Source organism: Myodes glareolus, chromosome 6 (genome assembly GCF_982192425.1).
Source record: "Myodes glareolus chromosome 6, mMyoGla1.1, whole genome shotgun sequence".
NCBI lineage: Eukaryota > Metazoa > Chordata > Mammalia > Rodentia > Cricetidae > Myodes > Myodes glareolus.
The window spans coordinates 55,855,931-55,883,086 of NC_142031.1; the positions used below are offsets into that span (position 1 = coordinate 55,855,931).

Consider the following 27,156-nt stretch of genomic DNA (forward strand, 5'->3'; position numbering starts at 1 on the left):
ACGCAGAGAAAAAGTGCACGAAATAACTCTCTGCTGAAATGGAGAATTCTTTGGCAGCACCTGAACCAAGCTCATTTGTGCATTTTAAAACAATTTGCACTTGGCCTTGTGCGGTGCCGCGCTTGCCCACATTGCCCCAATGGTGCCAGTGCAGGATTACTGTGCAATGGCACATCCACTCCTTGCCAGAACGGGGCCATCACCCATATGCCCTTCTTCCTGGCCAAGTCACCTAACAGCAACGGCAGTGGTCTCTTGAAAGGGGCCCTGCAAGGTGAGGACTTGAGAGCTTCCAAGGACTTTAGAGTGCAAAAGCAAGAGCCATGGTAAAGGGAAGATGTGAACCACACCAAGTTGGAACTTCAAGGGAACCTACTGACTGTCACCTGATCATTATGTTTTGATGGTGGTAATGATGTTTAGTGACACTGGAGATACTGCTGGTGATGCTGGTGATGGCTGTAACGGTGATGTTGGTGGCGTTATTTTCCTCAAGGTCGTGTGTCTCTTACTGGGAGCAGTGAAATTATTTTTGTAATTGTTTACTTCCTTTCTGCTGATCAAATGGACTTAGGCTGAAGTCCATGGAATCTACTGAAAGTAGATTTGGGCCTGAGAAGACGGTTCGGTGGGTAAAGTGTTTGCCAGACAAATATGAGAACCTATGCTTGAATCCCCAGAACCCACAGGAAGCTAGACATGGTAGCATTCATCTATAATCCCATCACGTCTACATTGAGATGAGGGAAGGAAGTAGGGGGATAGTGGAAGCTTCTGGGCCCCTGAGCATGGCATGCAATGCAACAAACAGTAACAGCCCCTGTCTCATGTGAAGTAGCGGGCAAGGAACAATCGACCCTGGGGTTGTCCTCTGCCCTCCACAGGTTGCACTGTGGCAGACAGCCACACATGAGCCAGAGGAGAAAGTGAATTCAGAGAACACTGAAGACTGTCCAGCAGCCTCTTCCATGTCTTCTGTGAAGAGGGAGAGCAGATGCAGTCCTGTCCACACAGAACCAAGGGACTTTATAACCCTCTCCTGGTTCATGGTGAGCAGGTTGTAAAATATAACCCATAGATTCCTCCGAGGCTTTCACAAGTGCATGCCAAAACCCATCTTGGATGCTTTATCAGATGAGAGACCACACAATCCACACAGACATGCAGGAATGCATGCACACACCAATCCAGGCTGGTTGCTATACGGGTGCAGTCCTAAACTCTTACCCCACCTCTCATTTAGGATTCTAGGAATGGAATTAGTCACAAATTTATGGATGGGGCAAAGTCTTCAGAGGTAAAGAGGCTATGTAACGGTGATGGGATGCCAGGCCAGACTCGGCTAGATCCACAGTGTAGTCTTCTCTCTTCCTGATGCCCTCTGGACCTATGACTGGTCCAGGAAAGGAGGCAGAGGCTAAGATGTGGCCACATCTTCATTCTGGTCCCAGGTGTCAGGCAACGGTGGCCTGGAGGCCCACCTCTGCTCTGTGCCAAAGTCAGCATCACCAGGGCGAGGGACCCAGCTCCTGAGGTCTCTGTGAAGGAGATCTGGAACGACACAGGCTTCATTCTCCATGGCTGAGTCATCTCTGTTAGCTGAATCATTTTGAAATAGTTTCTAGGTCAGACATGATCATTACAGAAAATTCAAGGTAAGCAGATAACTCTGGGAAAGGAAAAGGAAATGGTTTGTAATTGTCTCTTGGCTAGGAAGAACCATTCTTCATGTCTTGGTGTATCCTTATACACATATGCCCACAGGTGTGCACACACACATACACACAGACACGCATATGCTGATGATAGAGACTTGTCCTAAGAAATGCACTTTACAGAATTTTGTCTTTGTGTAAACTCCCCCAGACTCTGCAGGCCTTGGCTGCAAGGCACAGCCTGTTTCTCCTAGGTTGTGCACCCATACAGCATCCTGCCCCACTGGATACTGGAAGCAGTTGGAGTGCAATGTCAAGTATTCATACATGCAGCCAAGTGTGTGATGACACATGCATAAATCATGCTAAGCAGTGGGTTGAACTACAGAGAATGCGACCGTGCTACTGGCTGATGGGTATTTTCCAGCTCCATATTAACCCTATTGACCCAGTGGTCACTAGCCAAAAACTTTATAAGAGAGTGTCTCTCTTTCCCTCCCTCCCCATCTCTTCCCTTCATAAATACATATCCATGCCATATCTACACACTTATTTGTTTTTGCAGGTCTCATTAGATTTAATAGTTTAAATCTAACATTATAACATTAACATCTTCCTGTATTATTAGCTACTCTTTAAACTGATTCAGCTTTTTTGTGTGCTTGTGTGCACATGCATAACACACACATGCAGGTATGCAGGTATGTATGGAGGTCAGAGGTCAATATCACACATCTTCCTCTATCAGGGTGCTCACGGTGGATTTCTGTTCACTGATTGGCTAGACTGGCTGTCCATCAAGCTCTAGTGATCCGTCCGTTTCTGACCCTGACTCACACCATGCTAAACTTATACATTTATGCTGGGGAGTTCAAATGCAGGTCTTCAAGCTTGCATTCAAGTCTATATTTACCAGGTGAGTGATGCCCCATGCCCCTAAACGAGTTTTAATGGCCTTAAAATAGTCCATATATGTTTATAGCAGAATTTATTAATGATGCCTCTCTTCTAGATATATAAAATGTTCATTCCCTACATATTTAAGGATGGAAATCAGTGCCACAGACCTGGCCTGCTCTTAACACAAATGTCTGGGAGTGAAAGTTATGGACTAGGAACATTTTTAAGCCTCCATCAACACTGTTGTCTTGCTCTTTGGGAAGACATTATGAAGTCATGTTGTCTTTGTCCCTTGTTAGATGGGACAGAGTTGCTGTAGAGTTCACATAGGGAACAGGGTTTCGGCTGGATCTGAGGTCCAGATGGCCACACCCTTCCCAAGAGAGTCAATATTTGGAACAAAGATGCTGGGGGGGCCTATTTAGTACAGTAGCCAGGAGACAGAGAGGTGACCAGTGGTGTCTTCACTCCTTAGCCTTTGGGGAAGAACAGGCACAGACTTGCTAATTAGAGCAAGGGGCTCTGGGCAGAAGGCCTGCTTCATCACTAGGGTATTATGACAAGGCCATCATCTGCAGGAAGCCAAGCCCCTTCCCGGTAAGGTGGGAAGGTAGCCCATAGGGTGACATCTGTCACAGAAGTTAGGGTGGACAAGGGCAACTTGTTCGTTTGTCATCAACAGTCTTGAACAAGGAAGCACATGACTTGGTATGGGGGTAATCCAGGCTAGAGACAAGTGGCAACCCCAGGGTTGGGCCATACTGTCCCTTAGATGGCAGTTCAGACCCAAGAGTTTTGAGCTATGGACAACAAGATCCATTTTCCTAGGTTTCTCCAAAGCTTTTAAAGATTTCATTGTTTTTGTAGATGGGCCTGACATCCATCCAGCCTTACCTGTAACTGGCAGCCATGTGGACAGTGTTTCCCTTACTCATGGGCCTCAGTGGGGGACAAAGGTGAGGCTGCAAAGATATCAGCTGTCAGATCTCAAACTCCCTCCTCACTCACTGCCCCAGATCCCAAACTCTCCTGCATCTGCAGGTAGGAACTGCAGTGTCCCAAACACTGAGCGGGGAGTGTTAGCTCCGTGAGGTTGAGGAAGGGGCCTCAGTTTACACTTCTTAAACATGTCATTGTTAAAAAAAAGATTTGGCCTTGTTACCTGAAATTAGCAAATGAAAATGTATATTGAGTTTTTAAGTGAAATGGAAATACGTAAATCTACTTTTCCATAAGAGAGACAGCATCTCATCAATACATAGATTTATGATGGTCAGAGAGGAAAACACGGGACTGAAAGAGTGAGTTAGAGTTTGGAGAGATGATTCAGCGGATAAAGCACTTTCAACACAAGCCCAGAGATCTGAGTTCGAAACCCCAGAATGCTCATAAAAGATGTCTGCCACAGCCCATCTGTGACTCCAGCAGTCCCACAGAGACACGAAGCAGAGACAGGAGTGTGTCAACTAGCACGTGCAACAGAAAAAATAACAAAGAGACCCTGTCTCAAACAAGCTGGAAGGTGAGGGACTAAATCCTGACCTTGAGATGGGTCACACGACATGAGAGGGGGCAATCTGATCTTTAAAAGCAGTGAATTTAGAAGTACAAATAACCCCAACTCATGCATCGTCACCTGGCTGAATATTCCTCTTTAAGCTCCTCTCCAGCCACCGATGAGCACACATAGCTACCAGCTATCAAATGCACCATATCCTTGGCACGCTGTTTTAGAATGTGCACGCTCTGTGATGTGGGTAATATTATTTTTCCCATGCAGATGACGTTTTTTAATTGTGGTAAGAACTCTCGATATGAGATTGTCCGTACTAACAGACATGGAAGCGTTCAAGAAATTACTGTTAACTGTAGGTCCAATGTCTGTAGTTTGTCCATCCTGCTTCGGGGAAACGTCTTGCCCTCTCCCTTCTCTCCCCACTTCCTGGTAAGCAGCTACCATCCCACTCTTTGAGTCCATGAATGTGGTTATTTTCCAAACGCTGCAAGTACCTGAAACAATGCAGTTTTTGTTTTCTGTGGCGAGCTCATTTTACTTAGTACAATGTCCCCAAGGCTTACCCATGCTACCATCTGCTGTAGAATTTCCTTCTTCTTGAGGGCCGAATAATATTCCATTGTTTGTAGATGCCACGCCGCCTTTATGCATCATTCTGCCAACGGATGTTTATTTGGGCTGTTTCCACAGCTTTCCTATGTGACCATTATGGTGAAATTCATTTAATGAAAGAGTTGATTGAGGGCCAAAGAAGTCAAGAAACCCTCAAGTTCATATAATCTAGTCAGACCAGGTCTTTACCAGCTCTCCACCTCACCTCCACGCCCTGTGGACCTCAGCATTTGCAGCCACACCTGTGTGAGAAGCTGCCAGAGTCCCCTTTCTCTGCATGCTTCCCATGCAGCCCGCAGACGCTGCCACATTGGCCTGCAGGCAGTAAATGCAGAGGGAGGCGAGCCAGGCTAAGCCATCTCCTCTAATGGCCTGTTTCTATTCTACATTGTCCTCCTCCAACTGACCACTAAAACTCTCAAGGGGTGGGTCTGTCCTAAATTCTGGTTCCTGCAGGGTGGGCTGTAGCCTGACATCTTTTGTACCTATGGGATCAGGATCCACAGGTCCTCTGCCTTCCTTGGGCTGACAGTGCTCAGTAGGTTGCTGACTTCCAGGGATGTCCTCACAAGAGAGAATGGAGTCGGTGAGAGAGAAACCACAGCCAATTATGAAGGGTTTTACGGACAGGGGTCCTAGGAGGGAAATCTGGGTCATCCCTGTGGAGCAGGGCTGGAGTTGCCCTGGGAAAGAGGGACACAGGAGAAGGTGCTCTTGTGGAGTGAAGACGGGACAGGAGAAAGAAAGAAGAAACCAGTGGCTGGGCCGGGCGTCTCTGCATCTCTCTGAGGCTGGGTGAGCTGGAGAGGTGTGAGAGTGGTGCCCACCTCGATGGTCCACCCGCAGTTCCTCCTGCCAGGGATACTGAGATGGTAGGAAGCACTTGCACCGACCCAGATGCCCCAACTAGCTGCTGACCTCATGGGGACCCCGTTCAATGAAACTCAGAGTCTGATTTTCACCGCCACTCTAACACACACAATGAGTACTTGGGTGAGGAACCCTTTGGGATTTTTTTTTTCTTTCTAATTGGGACATACACCCAAGAAGGTTGGGGCGGGGGCTGAATGAAGAATCGCTTAGGTGAATGTGACGAGGCGACCTTTGCTGCCCCCTTCCTTAGGAACTTACCAGATCAGCAGGAAGTCCCCTGCACCCAGACCACTTCCCAGCATCAGAAAGAGCAGAACATCCTGTCCCCACTGCTCTGCAAGGTCAAATCAATCAGTGGCATCTCCGTCCCCTTTTCTCATCAGAGGCCAGCATGGTCTCCCTCATCAGCATTCTGTCGGCTGGGCGTTGAGGCTACAGGAACTGAGAAGTAGGTCACCCCGCAGACTGGGAAGGCTGCTGTGTGGTTTCAGCTAACTAGGTTGCTGGAAAGCCCCCCTGCCCACAGTTATCCCCTGAGTCACCACCCCTCCATGAGGCAGCAGACTGCCTCTGTCGGCAGCTAGCTTTGGTAAAGAAAGCTGTGCTGTGTGGGGTTTAGAGAAGGGGTGGATGTTGCCTCTGACACCAAATCCAGCAGCCTCGCCCCCATTCACTGGAGACCTTCTAGTGCCTTCCAGAAACCAGCCTTGGTGGGTGAGCACCCGGGAGCACGGCTGAGGAGGAATTAGCCCCTGTCCAAGAGTCCTGATGCTCTCACAGAGACAAGCACCAGAGCAACGGGAACAAGAAGCAGAGGTAGCCCAATGGCCTGGTAGGCTACCAGTGGCACGGTGGGGGTGTACAGAGGGGCCAGCCTGGGACCAGATGACATCAGGGTAAGAGTCACCCATATCTAGATCCCCAAGTGGAACTGGGGCAAGGGAAGAGGACAGCACAATACTGACCCTCTTTGGGCCCTTGTGTTTTGTTTAGGAGCTTGCATTTTTACCCCGAAGATGCTGGGAACAGTCTGGGTATTTCCTGATAGAAACATGATCAGAATTTTTTCAGAAAGATGCCTCTGGGGCTGGGGAGTCTGTTCATTCAGGAAAGCACTTGTAAGACCTGAATTTAATCTTCAGAGCCCACGACAAAGAAAAGCCACCTGTTAACTCACGTTCATAATCCCCACTCTGGGTAGACAGAGGCAGGCAGATCCTTGGGGCTTACTGGTCAACCAAGCTAGCCTACTTGGAGAGTTCCAAGGCAGTGAGAAACCCTCCTTCAAGAAGTGGATAGCATCTGAGAGATGGAGTTCAAGTTTTTTCACTGCTGGGAACAAATATCTGTAAGTGCCAACACACACAAACACAGACATACACATACACACCTCTGAACACAAGGATGCGGGGGCAGTGAGACAAGGAGCCAGAGGAGAGGCTTCAGGGTCACACTGGGGACCCGTTAGGCCTGGGGGAGAGCGACTCAGGACAGAGATTGCTTGGAGGGATACAAACTCACCCAGCAGGTGACAGTGTGAAGGAAGAGGAACGGGCAGAACTTCTGATGTGTCCCTGGGTACGTGACCTGCATCATCTTGCCTAATCTCCATGGTTCCCTGATACGGGAACTGGGCTTGTCCACATTTTAAAACAAAAACAAAGCCTGAGATCCAAAAGGCATCAGAGTGCAGAGCTTGGGATTGTTGTTTGAGGGTACCTACCCCCAGAATCTCTTGTTAACCCCAGTCTGCCACACCCAGTTTCAGGTGTGAACTAGAAGATCTGGGTGGGTGGCATAGATAGACACAGGCAAGGAGGATGTCAGAAAAAAAAGTAGACATACCCAGAGAACATTCGTTGCCCTGTAAACTTTTCTGTAATATGTTCTAGAACGTTCCCTCCTTCTGTGCTGTCTAAGATAATATCCAAATACAGTTACTGTTGCCATGGGTGCTTGAACCACTGGGAATTTTCACTTTTATTTTCTTCTCACTATCTTAACCTTGAGCTACTCCATGATGGGGCCGATGGCTAGGATGGTCAAAGGAAGATCAGGCACGAGGCCAACATGAATCGTGCTTGAAGCACAGTAAGCTCTGTCTGGGCTAGAGCCACACGACCAGTGATTTCTACTTAACAGGTCTAAACCTACATGACTAGCTCTTCTCACCATTTCTTGGGATAGCAAAGACTTACAAAAGTGAGGGTAGGACCCACCTTCATGTGCAGAAAACCAGAGCACTGGCCTGGGCAGATGACTCAGTGGGTAAGGTTCTTGCCTCGCAAGCACAAGAATCTGAGTTGGAACCTCGAAACTCACGTAAAAATCTTGCTGGCTCACACTTGTATGCACAGCACTGGGGAGAAACCAAGATGGGAAGAGCCATGGGGCCAGTCAGTCCAGCCAAACCAGAAGCTCTAGATTCGGTGGAAAGCCCTGTCTCCAAAAATCAGGGTGGAGAGCTCCCCAGGGACAGCCTCTGCTCACACCACCACATGGACACGCACACATGCACATGCACATACACACCCAAAGGAAAACGGAGCACAGCACTTGGTTATGAAGCCTGGGTACTTAGCAACCCCCATCTCCCTCCCAAGTCCCCCACAGAGTGGGATGAGCATGCCAGCCTCAGAGTCTGGGACCACGGGTCATAGATGGATTCACAGCCTGTAAGAGATTTCCTTGGGGTGTGTTAGAGTTGGAGGAAAGGGAATCAATGGTTCCTAAAGGTGGATAGATATTTGGGGGACAATGAGAGGATAAAGGGACTCTCGAGAAATTCAAAGGAAAGATCTAGAAAACTAGGAGGAAATTACTTCATTTATTTTTCCCAACCACCACTTCCTTCACGTATTCATTTCAAACCAAAGGAGAAGAAATTCCCTGGTCATCAGGAAGTCCATCAATACTGAGAGCCACCATGGATGACAGTGACCGCCCCAGGCAGTGACCAATCAGGCCCAGACAAGGGCAGAAAGGTGAAGGCATCCCTATGACTCTGGTCCAGGAGAGTCTCAGGGGATGAGAGCAGCTGCTGTCCTGCACACAAGAGAACTCCTCTGGAGTGGACTTCCCCTTTGAGTGACCTCAGTGGGCTCCAAGTGGAGAAAGGTCCCCAGGTTGTTTTGGCAAGTTGGGGGAGTAACCCTGGAAATGCAAACAGGCCTGGGGAGGTAGCTCAGCATGAGAACCTGAATTCAATCCCCAGAATCCATGTATAAAAAGCTAGATGTGGTGGTGCAGGCTCATAACCCCAATATGAGGCTCCCTGGCCAAACAGCCTAGAGCCAAGTTGACACACTCCAAACTGACACTCTCCAAGCCATGAGAGAGATTCTGACTTGAGAAAACAAAAGCAGCAAAGCACCTGCGAGGACTCTTGAGGTTGACCTTTGACTTTCACACAAAACGTATACTCCTGTACATTTATGGGCACGTGTGCATTCATGCACACACACTCAGGTGTGTGCGCGCGCACACACACATACAAAGAAAAGTACACCTAAATGGTTCCCACAAGTTCCTATGGAATCCTAAAAGAGCAAGGTGCCCCATTGTTCTTTCTAATGGAGGATAGCTCAAGATGTGAGCTGGGAGCATGCAGAGGAGTTCCTTCGCCAGCTCCCTTCACCGCCGCCTGCCAGGGGTAAGCACATCTGTAATTACCTTCAGGGTTTATGGCATGCCACGTGTCAGCTGCTAAGCCAAGCCCCTTCTAGTCCAGTCTGCTTCTCAGCTGTGAATTGAGCCTTTTCAGAACAGCCAAAGGAAGTGAAAAAAAAAAAAGTTTCCAAAAAAAAAAAGAAAAGAGAGACTGGGACTCACAGATAAATAGTATCATTGCCCCAAACTCATTGTTTCAAACACAAGATTTTATTTGGAGGGGGAAAAAAGTGTAATTATGTTGGGGTGGATTGTTAAATTCTTTGACTTCAAACTCAATACTTTCTGCAAGATTTCACCTGTGAAATCTGCAGCCTTTAATTACTGCCTTGCGTGTTAAAAAAGAGATGCCTTCTTTCTGAATGGCTAATAACTTTATTAGAAGACGTAATTATAGATCTGACAGTGGTGGTCAAAACCACAGAAGTGCATGGACAGGAACATTCTGGTTTTTGAACCTTGGACGTGGTGCAGTGGGAGACACTTTCTCCTCCAGCATTCATCTGTCTGTCTGTTTGTCTGTGTGAATTTGTTGGGTTTTCTTATCTCCCTCCCACCCCCGCCACAACACCACATCTTTCTAAGGGGTGGAAAGAAAAAACATTTAGAAATCGGTCCATTCCTGGATGGATTTCTTCCCTTCCCAGAAAGTGGTGGGGGGACCACTCTTCTGTAATTGGACAGTTTGATTGGAGGCAGGTGGTGCTGAGCCGAGGCAAGCAGAGCCACAAAGCCAGTTTTGGCTTCAAGCGCTCCTCCCCGGCTCTGAGTTCCAACAGTACAAGACAGAAATTGGCTCCCCCAAACACCAACAATAAATTTAGTCCCCATTTCTCTAACAAGCGCCCTATCAGTGAGGACAGTTCTCAGCAAATTGGACAGCGGGCAGGCACAGAGCTGGCCTGGGATACCCTCACCCCCCACCACCACCCCCTCCCCGTCTTAATTTCCCAAGGCATGTTCTCGCTGCCACGAAACCGGGGCTTATGCATGATGCTGGAAGCAATCACGCGCTATCGTTGGAAAACACAGCGAGATTTCCTTTTTCCGGGTAAACTGGCCTCTGCATTGCTCATGTTGTATTATCTTGAGCTAATGTTTGCTTGCAATGTTTTTAAAAAGCAAGCCAAGTCAGCGTGGCATTGCAGATTACAAACGTCCGTCCCGAGAAGGGGCCAGAAAGAATGGCCGAGGGAGTAAGTAGAAGCTGTATCCTCTTCGTCTCTTGCCTTTAGGTGAAGTCCCTGAGACCTTTATTTCTTTTCTCAAGGGCTAACACATTCACTTTTGCTCAGACCCTACACATTGGTCAACAACAGTATTCCTCTTTTTGTGAAAAAAAAAAAAAGATGGAGCGCCTGAACCCCAAGAGGGTAATTGCTTTGACCAATGTCAAAAAGCTGCAGAGAAGCCACAGACCCAGGCACTGACTCCAGCTGTTTGTCTGTCAGGTTCCTCTTTGCAGCAAAGACGTACTTTGAAACCACCATTTATAGGGATTTTAGAAGTAAAGGACAGTGGGCCTGTAGCTCAGTTCATAGGATGCTTGCCCAATCGACGTGAAGTCTTGGCCTTGAGACCCAGCCTTGCAGGAACGAGGCACATTGCCACAGGCAGCCCCAGCACTCGGGTGGAGGCAGGGGAATCACAGTCTAAGGTTACCCTCAGCCTCAGCAACATAGTGAGCTGCAGGCATGCATGGGGAAGACAGCATTAACAGCTCTGTGGAGTTGTTGACCTTCATCCACTGTGACAACTCAGTCCCTTCATTCATCTCCCCAATGACAGGTACAACTTGCCAGACCCCCTTATAGGAAGAGACGGAAGCCCAAACAGGGATGGGCCAATGGCAGTGGAACAACACCTGGGTAGGACTGCTTAGCTACATTGTCCCTTACCTTCTATTCGAGCTTTATCCTCATTGGAGGATCTGAAAGATGGACTTGGTGAAGCAGAAGCCATTGGTCTCTCTGTCCCTCTTCTCAATTTGGCCACAATGAATAGGTCTTCTTCTACTTTCTAATAATTATAACATATAATATATTATAATAAACATTATTATTATCAATTCATCCCATATTTGACATGCTCTCTTATTCAGTTCATCCATGCTCAGATTTTTCTAAACACACTCTAGATTAGTTTTGAGCTTCTCATTCATTTGCAGCACTTGAAAATAACCTTCTCTGATCTCAAACGGATGCAGGCAGAAACAATCATGTACCTCCCCTCAGTGTGTCTCTTAACAGTTGGATAACTGTATCAAATTATTCTGGGAAAACCAGTTAGAGAGTTTGTTCAGAGCCTCTGAATTGCAACACTCTTGTTTGCCCTTCCCAACCTGTGGCTCACAATCTTGACCTCGCTCGTTGGGGGGGGGGGGGGGGTGGTCTCAGAGACTGAGACTCTGGGGAAGACGCCGGGTAGTGACTGGCCAGGCAATAGTCTTCTCCAAATCTTCAAATCTCACTGGCAGGCAATAGTCCCTGGAGGCTGGCTAACTAGTGTGGGGCATCAAAGACGAGTTTCTCCTGGAAGAACTCCTCTACCCTAAATGAACAACTTCGTGGGGCTGCCACCCCAGTGACTGATGGTGACAGGCAAGCCCCGAGGAGGGGTCTAGCAGGACCAGGGACACTTTCTCACTGACTACACCTGTCTGAAGCAGACTGCATTGGCACAAGGACTGCTGGCTGGGAGATAACTCAGAAATCTTGGCAATACTACAGGACCAATATTTTTACAGAGGTGACACCATTTTAAACAATGTCCCCAGTGTGCAGGCTACAAGCGGCCCTCTATCCACAGCCAGGAAGGGTGACTGTCCTTCCCACCTCTTCTGGGCAAGAAGGCTCAGGGGAGGGGGGCCAGGAAATAGAGGTAGAGAGTGACCATGTTAGAGACACAGAAATGGGAAAGCCATTTCGGGGCTCTCCTGTAATGAAACCACCTCTGTCAACCTGCCCCAAAGCTGGATTCCCAACGCAGAAACAGACGGAAGTGATGCCATCTCAGCGCCAGACAGTCTTCTCTATTTGTTTTTCTGAGCCTGTGTGGAAACAGCCGGGCACAAAGGCCACAGCCCTCTTCAGTTCCTCCTCCTGCGTCCTGCTGTCCCGGCACCTCACAGACAGGTGGACATGGCCCGTAGGACAAGGCCTCCTCCCACTCTGGCCTGAGCTCTTTTTCTGGAGAATCGCCACCTGTCCCTCACTCTGTCAACAGCAACCTCCCGTTTCCTAGAATTATTATTCCTTCCCAAAGCCTGTATCATTTCCCAGCAGAAAAGAAAAGAAAAGAACCCCAGCACCTGCCAAGCCAATCCACAGGGTTGTCTACGCTGGGCGGCCCAGCTGGGGCAAGATGGAAGTGTCCCACACCCTCCTGATATGCAAACCCCAGGTGGGCAGAGAGTTGGAAAGTGGCCCAGGCTGTATCGCAGGGTCCTCGGCTGAAGCTGAAGGCCACGCACGACATGCACGAGACATGCCCAGGGGACAGTGTTATCGGGACATCCATCCACTGAATTTGTTTGCTGAGCCATGAATGGGGTGATCAGCACAACAGACATGAACTCCGATCGTTCTGGAGGCTGGGGTCGGTAATCAAGGTGTGCCGTGAGTTCTCCCTGGAGACATGCTGGGGACCCTCATCCACCTCACCATAAGATTAACCTGACTTTTTTTCTTCTCCAGTGAGGTACTATGAGCCATAGTTTGACAAATTGTCTGACGTACCTTCTCTTTCCACAGGTAGTTAACATATGTTCTAGAATAGATGTTATTCTTCCAGCAGGTCCCAGATCTTCCTTCGCCAGCAGTGTGCCAAGTTGGTTAATACCCTGACGTTGATGATCTCGCCAGTAAGATGGTGTGCTATGTTGGCCAATTCTCCTGAGACTAAGCCAGCGCCTGTTGCGCGGTTAGCACTCGGGGTGCTATAGTTCTTGATAACCTCTGTGCATATACATTTTTGCAAAGCATCAGATGTAGGTCCAAAACCACAGGAGAAGTCAAAACCAACTGTGTCCCCATGACAGAGAGTAGGGATCCCAACCAGGCACTCCCTCTCATTATTCTTGATGGCGGAGTCCTCGGGTGAGATCACACACTTACTTGGGAAAGCAATGTGTCTGTCACATGTGTCAGACACGGTGGGGAAAGGATGCATTTGAGCAGCAAGGCAGCTGCTTTCTAGAGATTAAACCATGCCAACTTTCTCAGCACAACCACCGGAAGCCTGGATGTCCTTGAGGTCTATAAGCTGGAATAGAGGTCGCCCTGAAGCCTCAGACTGGCTTCAGCCTCAAAGAGGGCAGCTTGGTGCTGCAGGACCTGCCCTGGGACCAGGCAGCATCCTGCTTCCCTCGGCCCTCCTCTCCTTCTCTCCTCTTCTTCTCCTCTCCTCCTCTCCTCCTTTCCTCCTAGAACCTGCCTGCCTCCGCACAGTAGCCTCAGGAGCCAGATCCTGTCTCCTCCACTTTCAGCCCTGTGCAAAGGTGCTCCAAAGGACAGCCACACTGCTGCCTTCGCCCCTCAGGTCCCTGGGAGGAAATCTGTGTGTTTCCTACCGCCCGTCAGCTACCGTCCACCCACCACCCAACTGCACTGCCATGGCACCGATGTTAGTGCACCCCTATGCATGGATGCCCTGAGAACTGAGAACACACAGAATATATGTTCTTAGCAAAAAACAGAAGTTGGGGAAATTAACCAAACTATCGAGACAAGAAGGGCAAGGAGGGAAGGAAGCAGGTGAGAATGAAGCTCCCTGGTGATACAGCAGCCCTAACCCTTCGGCCTCTGGATGCCTCACCACCCACACCTAGATCAGCCCTTAGGATTCTTTGTTTTCCCCTGCAAATATCGGTTGGGATGGTTTGGACTGCGGTATGTCTGTTAGAGACTTGGCCTTACTATGGACCGTAAGCTGGCCTCAGCCTCCCAAACGCCAGGAGAAAAGGCCTGGACACCTAGGCCCGGTTCCTGAGTTCTCCTCGGCTCTCTCATTTGGCAATGTGTGGTAGGCCATGAGCACCGAAGCAATGCAGCCTTGTGGTCAGGCTGGAGCACAGGCTTAGGATGGAGTCATTGGAACCGCAGCTCTAGAGGGGCCAAGGCTTCAGTTTTACTGGGTTGAGGAGGTGGGCAGAGCAGCCTGTGGGTGCTGCGTACCTGTGTTCCTGGGTGTCACACACCTATCCCAGGTACCAGACACCTGTGTCCCTGGGCAATGCATGCCTCTGTTCCCAAATCTCACACACCTGTCCCAGAAACCGCACACCTGTGTCCCTTAGTGTTGCACACCTGTATTCCTGAGTCCCACACATCTGCCCCACATGTTTTGTGTGTGTGTGTGTGTGTGTGTGTGTGTGTCCCTGAAGCACTGCAGTACTGTGGGCTTGGCGTTGGCCTGCCAGTCAATCCCTTGATGAGCGAATACAGACACACTCTCTGTGAAGCCCCGTTGCCAACCCCACCAATTCGACTCTTACCAAAATTCTAGACGCTATGGCCATCTTACCCATTTTCATCTGAGGAAAGAGAGGCCCGTGGAAATTAAGTCACTCGCCCAAGATCACTGATGAGGGAGGTGGCAAAGCCAGTTCCAGGCCAGGCCTTGGTTATATAGGCATCACATTCTGCCTGCCGGAGCCACTTACCCTCCTGGCAGAAGAGGTCACCGCATGCCTGGGAGAAATGTCTGTAGTCATGCTGCACCGAAGCATTCGAAGTGACTACATCCTACCCTTGGACAAATTAAGTACCTTCTGGGAAGCCACCCAAGGGAAACAGCCCAGAATAGGAGAAAAGCCACTTTGCGTGAAGATGTCCATTGCTTTATTGTTTATTGAGCATACAGGACATCCTGAAGTCCTGGGAGACCTATAAATCTCCGTACGCAGACAGACAGTTCAGCTCGTAAGGATTTAGCTATGTGCTCACTTGAAGGATGTTAGGCAAAGGGAGTGAGAACGTGGAGCAGAATATGAGGATTCTACAAGGGGACAGGCGCACACAATGCCTGGGTGTTCTGTTTTCTCCTACCCGTCCCCCATGGGGGCAGCTGCATGGGGACTGGACGGGTCATCAGGAAGAAAATGGATAATGAGAACAACCAAGGTTTTGTCTGCTGAGCCCACAATCACCGGATAATTACAACTGCTCAGGAAAACTGATGCATAGGGGAAACAGAACAAAACAGAAGGCATTGGTAAGTACCAGAAGCCAGCTGCCGGAGGAGGTCGAGATAACTCACTGCCTTCCTCCTGGTCTCAAACCTTTTGCATTTTGAGTTTTTCAGTGATGAGCGTTGTAAGGTTGGTTTGGTTTGTTAATAAAACACATACTTCGGTTTCTGGAGACAGCGTTCCTCTCTGGCTTCCCATCAGTTCCATGCATCCATGGTTCTGAAGAACATTCTATGTCAGTCTGTTGGAACCTCTTAAAGTCTCTATCACACAGCCCGGGACCTGCAGGCCATAAAAATACGTAAATATCCCTGTAACAGAGGCACCATGGTTATATAAGATCTCAGATCCAGAAACAGACATGACTGTGGACCCCAGCTCAGCTCCTTTCTGGCTGGGTGACCCTAGGGCACACCAGTCCCTAAGCCCTATACACATGCCACAGACAGTAGATACCCAATCACTGACGGTAATTGTGCAGCTAGATACTGAACCTTTGTTACTTGGAGCAGCTGTGAAGTTTTTTGTCACCTTCTCTACTTCCGTTCAGCAAGTGTCACCAAGTCCGTCCCCCATCCTGTAAGAGCAGCTCTGCACATCTGATGGATGATAGGATGCTGCGGAAGAGCTTATCGAGAGACAACATATCAACCGCTGCGTCTCTCCCAGAGGACGACCCAGGAGAGGGCTTCACCGGCAGGACCCGGAAGGGAAGATGCCGTGATGGGAGAGCCCTGGCTGATGCTCTCAGCTCGGGGAGCCAGTGCCGCGCCTGGCCGGGCTGAACATCCTGGGGAAGACAGGCATGCTCTATCCTGCTTCCAGTTTGCTTTCAAAGAGAAAGCCAGGAGTGAACAACGCAAGTAGGGAGGACGCTATCAAATGGTTGCGGTTACGTGTGCAATTCCCCCTGACCCTCACAATGATTGTCACATGCTAGGTGGTGGCTGCAATTAACTGTCATGAATGGTACCTCAGACAGTGACATCTGAAGCCCCAACTCACAGCTGCCAGAGCAATGGAGGAGATTTTGCCTCATGTTAGATGCATCAGAATGTGAAGAGAGTCTGGTCCTTGTGTATCCCCCAAATGAGACTGACCTCTTGGACAAATAACAAAAAGCTAGGGAACTAGCCCCAGATCCTCCTGGGGCAGGGGCCTTGTGCTTCTCCAGCCTCATGTCCATCTGGCCTAGATGACCCTCACGATCCCACCATCGCGTGTCAGACTGGGGATGACGCTCATTCCCACTCTGTCCTGCCAGCTTTTTCCCTGCCCCTCCAGCACACCTGATAAGCTACAGCACCTTCCATCCTGCCGAGTTTACCTGCCCATCAGACAGAACCTGCCAGAATAGGCAGAAATGAAAAGCCGCCGCCTCCAGAAGGCAGGCGAGAGGAGAGTGTGGTTGTGAGGACAAAAAGGACCAGGGTGTATCTCTCAAGTGGGCAAAAGTCAACTCCAAGATCCAACATCGTCTGTTTGGCTTATAGCCAACTGTGAGCTACGGGGAGACCACAAGACCTCATTGGCCAACAGCAGGGGCTGTGCTCACCAGTGATTCGTGTTGGTAGAATCCCCATGATGGAATTATCTCATCTCTATTAGTCTGCTGGGACTTCCATAATGAAGACCTACGTCAGAGGTTTACGCAACTGGTAAATCCAAAAGCAAGCTTCCTCCCAGAGCCTCTCTCCGTGACTGTCCCCCTTTCCTCGTGAGCTTACACCTTCCCGTGTGCCTCTATCCTAATCTCTTCACAGTGGGACCACAATCAGACCCAGTGAGGGCAACCCCAATGACCTCATTTCAACAGAGTTTCTTTAAGGCCCTAGTAGGTCTTGTACATCTAAACGCAGTCACATTCTAGGGTTAGAACCCCAGCCTGCAGTTTGAAGGGGAGGACACTGCTCAGGTTCCTTAAATGACCAAGGGAAACCAAAGGTCAGGGACCTCTCCTGGGTTTTAGATAGCTTGGTGTCAGAAGCAACAGTAGGGCACTAAGTTGCTGACCCACAGCCTCTGCCTCTCCTATGACCTTGGAAACCGCACATAGTTCTCAGCAACACGTGAGCACTGTTCTTCCTGGGGAAAGCAAGGCTGGCTGCCGTGCAGGAGAGCATTGCATTTAAAGCAAGCAGTTCTAGGCGTGGCACGTTGGCCATCTCTGTGGCTTCTGGCAGCTTGTTTTAAGTTCTCAGAGCCCAACTCTTAGCATCTGTGAAGTAGAAGAGATAATCCCAAACTCACGAAGTGTCACCTTGGATATCCATACTGGGATGTACCAAGGATTAAGGTCGGGACGGCAGGACCCATCACATAAATCAGTAACAAGAACCCAACCGACCTGGACCCCAGATGAACCACACTTGCCGCGAGCTGTGGAAGCTTACTGTATCATGGTACAGCAACTTCCCCTTGTGTGCCCTCATCACTCTCCCGGATGTCAGAGAGGTGATGGCTCACTCTAGTCTGGGTCAGTGAGGTAGAGAAGGAAGAACATGGTCTAGGGGACACTGGGACAGGAGTAGGACCTCTGCATTCTAACCAGTGGCTGGGGACAAGCGCTGTAACTATCCCGATCATGAGCTCCGTGGTTGACAATGGATGATCCTATGGTAACTATCACCACAGTGAAACTGCTGAGTTCAGTACGAGACGGGCATCGAGCTGGCTAGAGCGAGTGTCGACCAAGTGTTAGGTGAAACCTAGGGAGCAGGTCTGTCCAAGCGTGAGCCTGTAGCTCATGTGTGTCTCACAGTGTCCCCTGTCTGTCCTATCAGGTGAGATACCCAGGCCAGGCCTTCTCAGCTTTGGCAGATGCTCCTTCAGTGTACACTTAGGATATGTATCATGGCCACAGCATCCTGGACACGCCCATTGTCCTCTGAGAGGGCACTCAGCATTCTATAGGCGATGAGCAAGTGTGCCTGGTTAGTCCCTTGTCTCGGCCAACACCTCGTCTCGTTTAATACTCGACAGGCAGAAGTGAAGCGAACTGGTTTGATATCTTTGCCCCTTATCTTCTGAGTCCAGATCTGGGTCGCTTTTGATAGCAAGCAGAAACTCTTGCTTTTCCCTTGCGTGATATACGGTGGCCTGCACTACCGGGAGCTGCAATGGCCTTCTAGGCCCTCAGAGAGCTCGCCACTGGCACTGACCTTCAGGTGACGTGGTGACTGCTTGGCTGGCTGGTCTGCCCCGTTTCCTTAGATGCTGACATTCTACCACAGTGCTCACTCCCTGCTCTTACGCTAAGTGAAGGGAGGGGAGAAGAGATGGATGAAGGTGCTGTGCTTTGAAATATGCAGAGAGGTATATAAGACACATCACAGTGTGACTTACGTGATAATGGGGAAATAGGAATAACAGAAAATATTGATACCTTGATATCTTATTCTTTAAAAATTATTACAGGCCAGGCATGGGTGCACACCTTTAATCCCAGCACTCAAGAGGCAAAGACAGGTAGATCCCTATGTGTTCAAGGCCATCCTGGTCCACAGAGTGAGTTCCAGGAGAGCCAGGGCTATGTAGAGAGACCCTGTCTCGAAAACAAAACTTCTTACGTTGACTTATAATGTATGTTGGAGAAAAGTTCATGCACATGGCACAGTGAGAGGAAGACAGGGCAGAGGACAACCTATGGAATCAGCTCTGTCTGTCTACCGACCACACAGCCAGAGTGACTGAACTCAGGTCAAAAGGCTTAGGGGTCTTCTTGTGAGAACCCATTAATTCTTTTATCTACAAACAGCCAAAATAAAATCTAGCTGCCCCCAACGTTTTCATCACCCTTTCCTACTGGGGATGAGGAGTTACCAGGGTAGGATCGTGCCCCGGATGGCGGGAGCTGGCTGCAGGCCTTCCTGGCTGGCATTCTACAGTGTAAGCCAGGCTAGGTGAGCTGTAGTCCTCTCCCGGCCCTGTAACATGCAAGGCACACAATGTATATGTGGCCTTTTCCTCGCTGTGGAAAGTCTTTGACCACATGGATTTGAGCTCAAATGGGTGCTATCCCCTGCTTCATTCGCTTCCTCTTGGGATGCTGGGATCTCAGAGCATCCTACACAATGCCAGCTCTGCCCCAGCCTACGGAAACTCAGCAACTTGGCTCCATCGGGGTGTGCTCCAAAGTTCAACACTTACATTTCAGGGACTAAATTCAGTAATAACACCACAATTTCACCCAAAAGCATTATAGTGATTATTGAGTTATATCAGGAGCTTGTTTAAGATAACATCTTATTTGTACAATGCAGCTCAAATAGCTAGTTAGTACAGCCCGTGCAATTGTTAGACTCCTTCTGTGCATTAGCATAACCGCCGCCCTGGAAGCGCCTTGATGCTTTTTAAACATGCGAGCAGCTAAAACCGAAAGCATAAATACATGTCTTCTAAGGTGGTGGCGGAAAAAGAATGAGAGGGTTTAGGTTTTCATGTAAACAGGAATTTACTTGTCTCTGGCGTAGTACAGTGGGATGTGGAAATCCCTCAAAGTTGGTTCCCTTAAGGAAGTTAGAGCTGCTACCTGAGTCACTAACTTTCTGTTTCTCTGGGAGCTGTGCACCTTCGCCATGCTATGCACCTGACCTACATGTCTCTGTGCGTGAGAGGACCTAGTGGACCCTGAAGAAAGAACTTGTCTGGGGTCGCATGGCTTGTAACAATTCACATTTGCAAAACTCCAAGGTCAGATGTAATCACCAGTGTGGAGGAGGAGATTCCACGGCATTCCAAGCAAGCTTCAAACCAGGAGGGCAATCGGGGTCAGCGCTCCAAGAGAATCGCTCTCTACGGGACAGACGGGAGAGTCTCCTGCCAAGGGACATGCACTGTCCCTTCCTGGGCTTTGTGTCCACACCTCCCTGCCTCCCTCTTCTGGTGACTGACAGGGTTCTCAGCACTAGTGGGACATGGAGGAGTCTCCTAATATCAGCAGTCTTCAACTCACCATCACCCACAAGACTCCTGTTCTGCAAATCCAGGCCGCCCTTCACTGCTAACAGCCATCCTTGCCTCCCGACCCGGCAGCTGGCTTTCTATGGTGGAATTTTCATCCTTGCCAAGCAATGTGGCTCTCTCCATGAGCAAATGCTCAATCCGAGAGACCTGAGCCATTCTGGAGGAGCACCCTATCCAGATCTCAGGGGCGAGCATCCAAACCTTCCAGGCCACACAGCTGGTCACACCAGTGTGAACTATCTCAGTGCCAAGGCTTAGTTGAACCTCCTCCCAATAACAGCTGCTTCCTCCTCATCCCTGGACTTGGGAGATATGCTAACCAGTAGCCAGTGTGACATGGACCCTGACCACCAGGGCTCTAGAATACCATAGCTCTAGAAATTAAGCCAGACACCAGTAGCACATATTCTGTTTCATCCATTCTGGGAATTCATATGATAAAGCACCCTGAAATTCTACCACATAGGACCAGTAAATTGACTCAGGATCCTTCAAATTCTTTCAGTGCACTGAACATTCCATAGCGAAGACACCATGACCTCTTCAGGGATGCTGCCAAGGGGTCACCAACTGACCCCTATGATGCACATGGAGGACATAGCTCTGTGGGCACATACAGGATGAGATGGGCAACAAGCCAGTCAGTACCGCAGCTGGATAGCATAGATGTAGGAGCACACTGTTCCCCAGTGCCTGGGGAAGGGGAAGCCTGGGCTACCTGAGCTGGGGAGATGTCCTTTAGGAGTCCCATTCCTTCTTTGAGGAATCAAACTGAGCCCTTCCCAAAGCTGATACACAGTATCGCACCTCCACTAGCTTCTAGTACGGCCTTATTTGGGAAGAGGAATGATGTCTGATGTCCTTTTTAAAGGGGGAAATGTAGCCAGCACTCGGGAGGCAGAGGCAGGCGGATCTCTGTGAGTTCGCGAGGCCAGCCTGGTCTACAAGAACTAGTTCCAAGACAGGCTCCAAAGCTACAGAGAAACCCTGTCTCGAAAAACCCAAATAAGTAAATAAATAAATAAGGGGGTGGATGTGAGGCTGGGTTGACGGTTCAGACAGCAGAGCACTTGCAGGCATGGGGACATGAGTTCAATGCCCCACCCAGAACCCACTTTTTGAAAGCCAAGTGTGGTGGTGCATGCCTGTTATCTCCTCACTGGGGAAGTAGAGACGGTCAGATCCCCGAGGTTCACGAGTTGGCCAGCTAGCTTATGTGGGGAAATCCAGACAGTTGAGATACCCTATCTCAAAAATATAAGATGATGGCTCCTGAGGAACAGCCAGGACATCTGGCCTCCATGTGCAGATACATATGATGCACACACACACACAAACACAGAAAGAAAAGAGAGAGACATTTAGACTCAGAGAAGGACCCTTAGAGAGAAGATGACACAGAGAGACTGTCGGAGATGCCATGTGAAGGGTGTGTTGAAAGGTCCATTTGCCAAGTTAAGAATAGTCCAAGCTGCCAGCATGGAGGCACTGGAGCCCGTCCTTCCTGAAAGAGCCACCTGCCCACGCCCAGCTTCAGACTCCTAGGGTCCTAGCGGTACCTGCTTCACAGCAGCCCAGACACAAGAGGCCCCAGGCACGCTCACCTCCTCTGAGCATCTCTTCCTCCTGGTATCATCTCCCCAGGGCATTTCACAAAAATCTCTGTGTCTGCTTCTGGGGGAACCCAAACCTAAGCCATATGAAAAAAAATCCAGATATCGGCTCTGTGTGAGCTTAGAGTCGCACTCAGGACTGGGACTTGTCTGCGTAGCTGTCCTCGTAGCTTCAGGTTGAGTGCCAGGCCTCATCCCACACCACGGACTTGGCAGGGTGGCAAATGGTGGAAAATGAGCAAGTGAGTCACAGTCTTTGAGGACAAGAAAGTGACCTTAGCTGGGGACCCTCCTCTGTCACTCCCTGTGGTCCTGAGCCGCAGGAGGACAGAACCCAGTCTTCAAGACAGCCCTGTCTCATGAGCCCCGTTCCCTACAGAGGTTCTTTCTCTAGTGATCTTTCCACCTTTTCCCTCCCTGAGGAAATGAATTCCTAGAAACTCCTCTCTCTTCAACTGACCTTGCATCACAGGGACAGAGGTGACCCTGAACATGCTAGAGATGGAAAAGTTCCCGACAAAGCTGGGTTTCCTACCTGCTCCACTGGGATCCCTGACATCAGGCCAATTTCCCCTTTAACCAAATGGTGAAAAACCAGAAAACCCCAAGCATCCCACCAATTTATTCAGGAAATGACCAAGACCTTGAAAATGCCCACAGATGGAGGATACCTCCACAAAGCAGTTTTTCTTCTCCAGGGCACATTCCCTTGCCAGGGTGTGATTGGTGTGTCAGCCAGGAGAAAGTCTGAATTGCCACAGCCTAGGAAATGGGCATCCAGCAAGAGACAACTGACCACACAGCCTGTTCTGCTCCATGTCCCCTTTTCCTTCCCACAAGCCTCCAAGGCTGAACTCAAAGGCAGTGTGTTGTGGAATATTTAATGATGTAAAGATATGTTACGTTTGTATATGCTGCGGAATATTGCTTGAACTGTGTAAAGGAGTGTTACCTTTGTTTCTGCCACCTATGTTAGCGATAGAAAGAAAGATGTCCTACATTTGTCTTAAGACACCCGATTAGTCTAATAAAAAGCTGAACGGCAGCAGCTAGGCAGAAGAGGGGCAGGTGGGGCTGGAGGGCAGAGAGAATAAACAGGAAGAGGAATCTAGAGAGAAGTGAGAAGAAGAAAGAAGAGAAAGAGAGGGGCATGCCCAGGGCTGGAAGCCAGGCAGCTACCAGCCATCCATGAAGCCAGCAGGAAAGTAAGATATACAAAAAGAAGGGAGGGAGAGAGAGAGAAGAAGGAGGGAGGGAGGGGAGGAAGGGAGGGAGGGAAAGGGGGAGAGAGAGAGAGAGAAAGAGAGAGAAGAAAAAGCCCTGAGACAAGACATCGATAAAGAAAAGCAAGTTAAGTTATAAGAGCTATCAAGAAACAAGCATAAGATAAGGCCAAGCATTCACAACTAATATTAAGTCTCCGTGTTATGATTTGGGAGCTGGTTGGTAGCTAAAATGAAAAAGCCTGGTACAGCAAGGCGGGACTGTAACCTTCCAGCTGTGCCCTCCATCTAGATACCTAATAGCCTTCTCCTTTATATTGGGGAAGGCAAAAACAGGCCCTAAGACTTTACCAAGCATGGGACACTAGCTCCGCTGACTGCTAGGGACCACAGGAGATGCAGGAGGTTTGCCACCAAGGCAGTAGCTGTCATAGAGGCCACAGGGCCCATTGCCTCTCGTTGCTGTCAGAAATGCACATGATCCCCAAGGACAGCAGGAAATTCCAGCTTTCTCCCCAAGCAGGTGCAGCCATAAGAGTCCTCCGGAGAGAAAATGTCAGCAGCAAGTTGGCCCATGTGTCTGCCAGTGGCCCTGTCCCAGAAGGGGGCTGTTTTCAGATGTCTGTCTTGGTGGACTCACTGGGAAGCAACCACAACTGCTGAACACGAAAAGTCGCCTCTGTCCACCTGGGCAGGTTATTGTCAAGAGGGACGGATTCAGGAAGGATCTAGATAACTCGGAGTGACAGGTGACCTTTAGCTCTGTGTACCCAACTCAAATGCAACCTGGAGCCTACTTATCTCCTCATCAACCACTGACCGAGTCGGCCTAGCCCAACACTGCAAACCGGGGTGTCAAATGAGCCACATTTATTGCTTGTTGATTGGAGGCTGATGATATGTGGTGAGAATGTGCGCCCTGACTTAGGGACACCCCCACCTTCTCAGCAAGCCCACAGCGCCTGTGTGTGTCGAGGAGCAAGGAGCAGGAGCACTCAACTCTCTTCTCAGAGAGCCATGGTTTCTGCTGGACTCCGGCAGCCCCTTTACCACCTCTCTATGGTTTAATCACGTCCTTGGGGGTCCAAATACAGTCTCGCTGGGTGTTAGGATTTCAACATGGGAATCCGGGGAGGGGAGGGGATTTTGGGCAAACCTCAGGTGTGGTCTGGATCACGTTGACCTTCGAAAGCAGGTGAAGCACAACCTGAACCTCAAATCAGAGCCTGGGTTCTCACAAAGGCAAAGCGTCCTCTGCCCCCACTTTCCCTGCTTTTATGCCCTGAGGACCCAGTCACCAGTTTGCAAAGCACCAGTTCCAGGTCAGACTGCCAACGGCCCTCAGATGCACCTGCTTGCCTAGTCACAGCGACTCCAGGGGCTGGATGGATGAGTCTCACTTTCTACAGTAAAAAAGGAGGCAGTAAGGGGTGGCAGCAGTGCCTGGCTGCTAAGTGGCAGGATCAGGACTTGATCTGAAGAGATGTCGTTTTCTCATCCCAACAACACACTTCCAGTGTGAAATGTGTGATAGACAGAGGCGAAGTAAAGACAGAATGAGCTCCGCTGGCTAGGGAATCTCAGCTCAGAGAGAGGCTCAAAGAAGGAGGGAAGTGAAGTGGGCAGGGGAGGGGGGAACTGTCATGGGGTTTGGGAAGGAAGCATCCTAGGGGATACATCAGGACTTGAAATAAGCAGGAGTTGGCTGGGCAAAACAGGAGGAGACGGGACAGGGTGTATGCGAATGACAGGGAGGTAAGATCTGGCCCCAGTTTGAGCAGTGACCCATGAAGAGCCCTGCAGTTCTGGAGCCCAAAGCAAAAGTACAGGTTTTTTTTCCAGAGAGGCAGGCAGGGCCTTCTGTGTGTTTTGTCCTGAAAACACCACAGAAGCATCGCCAACAGACGCAGAGCATGGGTGTTAAAGGGCACTGATCAGAACACTTCTGAGATGATCAGGAGAGAAAGGACAAGACCTGGACCAATAAGGGGCAGTGGGCAGATCAAGCTGCAGGATTGAGAAGGGGCCTTGGAAGAGGAGAGATGGCTGAGACTCAAGTTTGCAGGGATGTGGTCACAGAGAGACCAAAGAACTTAGGGTGTTCCCTTGCTGCTGGTATAAGCCCTAGGGGTTTCCCCAGAGCGGGAACAGCAGATGCCAGCGAGGCAGGGCCAACTTCAGGCCACGCGGATTCTGCTCTGACCCTAGGCCTAACTGCAAAGCCTTGGGCAACATTTCAGCCCCATCTCTATGCTAGAGACAGAATTGTGCAGAAGCCCCAAGGAGAGATTGCATAAAGCTGCATGTACAATGTCTGGCACTCAGTGGTGCTGAGGTGACAGACGCCGCTATTTATATCAGACGCATAGACGTGTTTCTTCCTTGGGATGTACCACCTTCTTCAGGGCCCATCCTGAGGGAATGTCCCCACCCTGAGCCCTACCTATAGACATGCCTGATCCTTCTAACTCTGTCACATGTTAGGGGACCTCTTAGCTTTCCATAGCAGACTGCTGGTTCACAGACCATCTCCGAACTTCCCTGGGTGAGTCAGGAGCCCCATCCCCGTCCCCAACTACCGCTCCACTTGGGACCACTCCGCCTTATGCCTCTTCAGGACAGAGGTCCTCCAACCAAGCAGCATGGCCACTCCCTCGCTAGTTGCCTCAGCAGGGCTAGCATGGAGAGCTTGGCAAGTGTGTATTCCCTAAGCACAAGTTGCCAACTTTGCCCGGGGCTGATGACTTAAGTACAAGCTTCAGTCTATTCCTCCAGTAGCCGACCAAAGGTGGATTTTTAAACACACAAACACACCTGTCTTTAGCACCGAAGGGGAATTTGCCCAACTCCCTAGCACTGCTGGTCCTACAACAGTAGGCAGAATGGGCGAGAGAACCGGTATTAACTTCTCCTAGGGAGCAGATTCTGCTCCTGGGGAAGGCACACTGTCCCATTCAGCCCTTCGCCCCAGGAGGTCGGTGATATTAGCCCCATTTTATAGCTGGGCAAACTGACACTCCATAAGTCCATTCTGCCGGAACGCCTATCTTCCTTTGAGCCCAGGAAATCGATGGATGCTTATCCTTAGGAACTGGGAAGATTAGTGTGACAGACACTTAAAAACAGACCTGTGCATGTTTCCTCTCTTAAAACAGGTAGAATGAAGCAGGTACACAACAGGAAGAGGAGGAGGAGGAGGAGGAGGAGAAGGAGGAAGAGGAGGAGGAGGAGGAGGAGGAGGAGGAGGAGAAAACAGCATGGTGTTTCAGTTCCTAGCAAAATGTCGTTTCGCCCCTTCACCCTGACAACACCAGCAAAGCCCACAGAGGGCAAAGACAGACAGAAACAGAGAGAGATAAAGGGAGAGGAGAAGTCTGGAGACAGAGAAGGAGGGGAGACCCTGTACCAGACTGAGTTCCTCCCTGCACGGGCTGCAGCCCTGGTGGATTTGGGGATGCGGAAGGGCCTGCTGTAAAATCGGGGCAAGCTGGGGAGCTGCTTCCTGCTCATATTCTGATAGTATCTCATCCTCTGTATCATGCTGCAGAAGAGGGCCACCAGAGAAGAGCCAAACCTCTGCTGGAGCCCTACCCAGGACTGAGTAAGGCTATTGCCCCCCTCCCACATACACATGTTTCCCCCAGCTCTTCCCCTCACTCTCCTGGGGCCCTTGCCAACGTTTTCCTCCTCCTCTTCAACCCCCTATTCTCTTCTTCCTTCCCTTCCTCCAGGGCACCCCCAAACCCCCGGGAGGTGGGAGTGTCCAGCAAAGCGGGTCTCTGTGAAATGTTATCAAAGGAAACACTTGAGAAGTAGCAGCAAACAGGAGCCACCCCACACCTGCTGCCACCCTGCTTCCTGGACCCCCAACCTCCATCCAGGTGTCCCCATGGGAAGAAAGGACCTATTCAGGACTGCGGCTGGTATTTCTTCCGTCAAG

General features: G+C 49.9%; 2 long non-coding RNA genes across 4 annotated transcripts in view; both read right to left on the minus strand.

The window, feature by feature from the left end:
* Positions 1 to 1,104: 1,104 nt before the first annotated feature.
* Positions 1,105 to 8,896, minus strand: LOC148121830 (uncharacterized). 2 transcript variants are annotated; one of them, XR_015738115.1, is made up of 4 exons: positions 5,169 to 8,896; positions 4,635 to 4,766; positions 3,450 to 3,517; positions 1,105 to 1,669 (listed from the first exon to the last, which is right to left on the minus strand). It is a non-coding gene; the product is annotated as an uncharacterized LOC148121830 (long non-coding RNA). The 2 variants fall into 2 exon arrangements; XR_015738116.1 differs by having other exon boundaries at positions 5,815 to 8,895.
* A 1,284-nt stretch (positions 8,897 to 10,180) lies between these two features.
* The window catches only part of LOC125404083 (uncharacterized), a 137,581-nt gene continuing 120,605 nt past the window's right edge, over positions 10,181 to 27,156 (minus strand). Inside the window, exons 4-5 of one of the 2 annotated variants that reach the window (XR_015738114.1) lie at positions 15,575 to 15,697; positions 10,181 to 11,244 (exon numbers count right to left, since the gene is read on the minus strand). This is a non-coding gene — a long non-coding RNA (uncharacterized LOC125404083). Of the gene's footprint in view, positions 11,245 to 15,042; positions 15,698 to 27,156 lie in introns of those variants that run through there. The other variant, XR_015738113.1, reaches the window with a different exon arrangement.